Consider the following 6,434-nt stretch of genomic DNA (forward strand, 5'->3'; position numbering starts at 1 on the left):
CGTTTAATCACATAATCAGTTAACAACTTTGACTAGTTTTAATTAGGAGCGTTAATTGGATTAACCACCTAAGTTAGTTACTAGTTTGCGCGTATTTTGCATTGTTGCTTGTTTTACGTTATAAAATGCATGGGCCATTCACATATAGTGAATGGATGAATGGAATGAATATTCTATCATAGGTTTTATAAAAATGGCAACTAGTGGGGCCCAACTAGGATAGTAAATACGGACTACGTTCCGTTATGTATTTTTGTAAATCTAAATACGGTCTGCGTACAATTGTGTATTTTTGTATCTTAATATTTAGATTATTCCTAGTCATAATTACTAGTAGTTGCATTATTAATGGCGATGTCTCGAAGGTGGCGATTCTTAGAAGACGAGGCTAAGATGGTGTGATGAAGACCCTTGAAGACTCAAGGGGTCATGCTAGTTGCCAAATGCATCTTTTACTTATGTTTTCTATATATAATTATGCCTATATATGAATGATATGTTAGATTCATGTTTAGGATTTCGAATGTTGCGATGATTTATTAAGTTCACTTAAATCAACAAACATAGAAACCCTAGGTCCCTATAAAATTGAGTCAAATTTGCCATTCCAAGATAACACTTACCGAACTAATGTGAATAGTGATGGGCTATGCCAAAGCAAGACATCACTATCTCCCTAGGAACGTAAGGTATACTAGGTATACAAGTTGATTTTGGTTAAACTCAACGATATCAGTAAGGAGTCCTTAGATGTCGTGGCAATAGAGATAAACGTCACGAAAGCATTAGATGTGATGTTTTATCGAACCAAGAATAGCTTAGAGCTATTATCAATTAGATTGCTTACCTTAAAATATTAAGTGTTAAGACAAGCCAAAGCATGCTTAATCACTTTTTGATTTTTGGGATCTTTGAATCGTTTTATTCTCCTCTAGAAGGGATGAATTTAAATGTGTGGATAAAACGCTCAATAAGATTGAAAGTTTGCATATATGCTTTAAATTTCAAACATATTATGTTATTATCTTGATAAATGGTTATACATTGCACTTATATTTGTAGAATTCCGAATCAAATTGCATTGTTTCTAATGATTGGTAAAAGGAAATGTTTTGAGAATGGTTCTCAAAGAAAGAAAAGGCATTTCTAAAATACAACTTCTCATAAATGACTTTTATGACTAAGTCCAAAAGGACGGTTGGATATCATGTATTCAAAATACTAGGTAGTTTTGATAAACATAAAGTATTGAGTTGCAAACTCAAATTGTCAATAGTTGACAACCAACATATCTTTTCACTTCATACACAAATGAGTAGGACTCATTGATGTAGTAATTCAAGTACGAATTGAAGGAAAATATGGAACTTTGTTTTATGGCGCACTAGATGCTTAATTATGCCTAACAAAGTATAAAAGTCAAAACACTTAAAGAGATGGTTGTTAAAGGTTAAGAGATGATGTATGATAAGAAATATAGGAAACAAGGAACAAAGAAAAGGAGTAAGATTCCATTTCTGCCCATGAGTTCATGTTATTGTAATTAACTTAGCAACTCATTATCTTCACAAGTATCAGATACTGCTTGAGTGTTTCACTTTGAAAGTGACTTCAAACCATTGAAGTTAAGCTAAGTTATTGACTTGCAAGTTTAGAATGAAGCAAGTGATGCTACATCAGTTGTAAGGTCGTATTTTTTGTTTAAAGACCTTTTGAGCTAAGGCTATTGTGTTCCATAATCAACAAATAGTCGATTTACATACGGAAAGACTCACATTCAATGTAAAAGAGCAATAATTGTTGGTTTTATTTGAATGACATGGTTGTTTAAGCCATGAGTCAAGGATGCTCGATTATAAACAAAAATTTCTCTAACATGAAAACTTACAAGGTTCAAGTCATGGACATGGTTTGTGTGCAAAACATCTTTAGCAATGTCACATCGAAAAGAACTTACTCAAGGCTCTATTAGATAGACTCTTGATAGGTGATCGATTTGGAATCGTTTTAAGGAAAGCAAATCTTACTTGTTGAAATCGACAAAGAAAGGAGCGATTATGCTTGGTATAGACAATTGACTCCGAAAGCTAAAGAGAAATCCATCACTTCAACGTTTTCACAAGAATTTGAAAGAATATGATTTATTCATCAAATGTGAACAAACTGGATCTTGAGTAGATCAAAAGTTCATTGAAGTATAAAATCGACTTGGTAAGATATCGAAACGTCTAGATTAGATCGAGCGATGTTTGCTTGAGCCAAGAGTGATCATATCAAAGTTATATATGAAATCGGAATTTCAAAATTAGCTCCACAAAGAATATAGTATGTCTTGACGGAGACCTCGATGCCTTTTGAAATGACTCGAATGATGATGGATCACATCCCTTCCTATAAAGTTCTTAAAGATTTGCTCAAATGACTAGTGTTACATTAAACAAAATTGTTGAAGGTAAGAAATGAAAGGAATGGTGTCCTTCCAACAAGTGTATTATTCCGATAGAGGGTTCAGAATTATCGGAAAGTTGATTTTTCAGTAAGGTCAAGTGATCGGAATGCCTAGGTGGAGGCCGCTTCCGATCAGTAATATTAATGTACAATTAATATTACCGCTTAATCTTAACTGAACCCTTCGGGTCGAACCCAATCGAACAATCGATCCGAGATGACGAATCAATCTGAAGGATTTGATGAGTCGTCGGAGTTTTACGAACAAAGACGTCGGATATCGAGCTTAGAGCGTCGAGATCGATCGTCACAAGTTGAGTCGAATTTAGAATTCGACGAGACGCGAAATCAATCGAGTTACAAGTACAAGCCTAGATGTAGCCTCGCATTGGTCTAGCCATGTGAGTGCTAGGCTAGGCAAGACCCATCGCAAGCCAAGCATGCTAGGCGTGCTAGGCCCTTGCGTGTGTGCTAGCAGGCCATGCGCCCAAGCATCGCAAGGCTAGGCCTTGCTAGCATGCTAGGCGCTGGCGCTAGGCAAGGCCTAGCACTGCTCGTCGCACCATCGCAGCAACACACCATCATAGCAACATGCTAGGCGTGGAGGGCTATGCATGATGCTAGGGAGTGGCACGCAGCAGCCTAGGCATCGCATGGCAGCAGCTCCATGCCTCGCACATCGCAAGAACCATGCACCAGCCAGAAGCTAGCTGGGCTGTGTGTGTGGTGCGTGTGCATCGCATAGCAGTGCCTCGCATAGCAGCAGCGCCCAGCATACGTGGCTCGCTAGCAGAACGCATGCTGGTTGTGCGTGAGGTGTTTGCTGGCTGGCCTTGTGCTAGCTAGTAGCACATGCGTGCATGCGGGCTGTGTGCTTGTGTGTGTGTTGGCTGGCCAGGCTGCCCAGCCTTGGTGCTAGGTGCCAGCTGGCAGCCTTGGCAGGCTGCCAGCCAACCATGTGCAAGGGGGTGGCGTTTTGTGCAAGTGGGGACCAAGGTGAGTGGGAATTGCCTTGGGCACCAAGGCCATGGTCCCCTCCTCTTGGAATGGTCCTCACCTACCCACTCCTCTCCATATGCCACTTGTAACTCATTGATTCCTTTTCATTTTATTTTGTTTTAATTAAAATAAAATAGTGGAAAAATGCAATTCTCCCACATTGATGGGAGAATGGGAAATCAAGTAGCATTCCCTTATAAATACCCAAGTGTTCGACATATGGGAAGATACTTGAGTGGAAAAGTAAAGGCAACTCCATTGTTGAGTAAACCTTGAAATTCGTAAAACTCCAAGTTTATATTTGTCCGGGCCTCGGCTAACCTTCAAGGCTTAGAACGCTCGGGTCGGGTTCGAGGGTACGATCCCGTCGGAGGCCTTGTATTTTCGGGGTTCAAGTAAGAGCTCGTTGATGAGCGAAGCACGCGTCAAAGGTATAATCTTTTATCCCTTCTCGTGTTTTAATTATGTTTTGCTTGTTAATTACATTTATTATGGGGGCGGGTCTTGGCGGGTTTCTTTCCGCATAGTGTGGGTCACTACGAAACCCGGTATCGGAGCCACGCTCCTTTTAATTTTTGCAATTATTTTTAATTGAGGTGTTTTAAAAGAATTTAATTTTCTGGTTCATGTTCATCTAATTAGATTAGATGCTCATTTTATTTAATTTTTTAAAACTCGATTTTTTTCTCGATTTGGCTGTTGAACCCAGATTTTGGCTCAAAAATAGTGATTTTTGGGTGGAATCGACATTCTGGAACAGATTCAACCCTTGTAGGGCTGTCCAGAAGCCAAATTCGAACCAGAAACCCAAGTCTTTGGGGGGTTTTTTCGTTTTCAACGAAAGTTTTAAATCTTTTAAGCCTTGATTAATGCATGCATTTCAAGGGTAGATTAAATGCATTATTGCATCCCTAATCTACTGCATTTTTAATTATCCTTAAGCATAATTATGGGTTTTTAATTAGTTCTTAAGTTGATATGCTCTATTTCACATAAACTTGTTCATTCACAATTTTGCAAATAAATTGCAATAATGTGTGAATACTTGTTGTGAATATGTAATTTTAAGTTCCAAAGTAAGTTAAAGATCTAATCTTTAAATGTTTAATTGATTGGAACTTTAACCCTAAATTCCATATTAAACAAAGTTTGGATTTTTTCATTTTTGGTTGATTAAAATCCATGAAGTTCAAATACTTGTAAGTAAAATTTTGATTAATCTTCATATTGGAAGATGTAATCTTGGTATTTTACACAAGTATGAAAGTTTGAAAATTTTTATCATTAGATGGTTAATTTATTTTTCCAACTCCCATTTGTCAAATCCATTTATTAATTTGCATATTGGCTAAATTAATTATGGACATAGCTCATTTAATTTTAAGCATAAAGAAAGACCTAAATTTGTTTCAAAATAAAATTTTGAATTATTTAGGCTTGTGCACCATTAAAATTGAATTTAATTAAGTTAGACTTAATTTCATTTTCATTTTGCTCTAAATTGATTCTAAAATAAATTTAGAATTAATTTTATCTCACACGAATATTGGGATCAAAATCCCGAGTCAAAAGCGCACAAATCGAGGCAAAAGGCACCGAAGCACCACCAAGGCTAGCCGGGCTGCTCTCGCAGCCCACATGTGGCTGCCTTGGTGCGCATGGTGGTGCTCCCACCTCGCTGTGTTGCTGCTGTGTGGGGAGCAAGCATAATGCACCAAGCGTGCTATTGTGTGTGGTGTGTGGCTGCTGGACACTGCTTGCAAGGGCTGCTAGGCAGTGAGGCAGCAAGCCACAGCAGGCCAGCCACACCTACCAGCACACATGCGCGCATACTAGCATGCAAGCATGATACGTGCTGGTACTAGCAGGTGCACATGCTGGTGTGCGATGCGTGCGAGGGCTGCTGTTGCGTGATGCGTATGCTGGGTGCATGGGCCTTAGGCTGCTGGCGTGCTTGTGCTGCTGCTGGGCAGCGAGGCAGCAAGCCCCAGCCAGCCAGCCCACTCTTTCCTGCGCCAGCTAGCAGCTAGCATGCGTAGCATGTGTAGCGTGCTGCTGGTGCTAGCTAGTAGAGTAGGCTGCGCTAGGCGTGCTTGCTAGCAACCAGCACCACACGCACAGGCCATGGGCTGCCTAGTAGCCATGGTGCACAGCCCACTAGGATGCGAGTGGGCGGTTTTTTGCTTAATTTTGGGCTATGTAATTTTGCTAAAATTTTGCCGTTTTAAAATTATTTATGTAATTATTTTAACGAGGTTAGACCTCGGTTTTTTCCGGCATTTGCAAAATTTTGGATTTTGACAATTTATGGGTTCTGCCGACTAAATTAATCGGATTAATTAAGTATGGATGCGGAATTTAGTGGGAGCTTATTTGATTACTTGAGCAATTTGCTTTTAGAAATAATGAATTAAACTACTTTGACTAGTTTTAATTAGGCGCGTTAATCGGATTAACCACCTAAGTTAGTTACTAGTTTTGCGTGTTTAATTATGTATTTCGTAATTTGCATGGGCCGTTCACAAATAGTGAATGGGTGAATGGAAGATTGTTTTCAACACAGGTTATTGAAAATGGCAACTAGTGGGGCCCGGCTAGGATAGAAAATACGGACTGCGCTCCGTTATGTATTTTTGTAAATCTAAATACGGTCTGCGAATCGTTAAGTATTTTTTGGACTATTAGATTAATCTTAGTCGTACTAGCTAGTAATTTTTATTTTGGCCAAAATGTTTCAAGACGGCGTTTCGATGAAGACAAGCCAAGATGAAGACCCATGGAAATTGAAGATTTCAAGGGGTCATGCTAGTTGCCAAATGCATCTATTTTTATGCCTTATATATTGCTATTATATATGATTGCTAGATGCATGTCTAGGATTTCTATTATGTTGCGACGATTAGTTAAGTTCACTTAAATCAACCAACATGGAAACCCTAGGTCCCTTAATAATATTGAGCTAAAATTTGCCGTTCCAAGAACAACAC

This window comes from Chenopodium quinoa, unplaced genomic scaffold (genome assembly GCF_001683475.1).
Source record: "Chenopodium quinoa cultivar QQ74 unplaced genomic scaffold, ASM168347v1, whole genome shotgun sequence".
Lineage (NCBI taxonomy): Eukaryota > Viridiplantae > Streptophyta > Magnoliopsida > Caryophyllales > Amaranthaceae > Chenopodium > Chenopodium quinoa.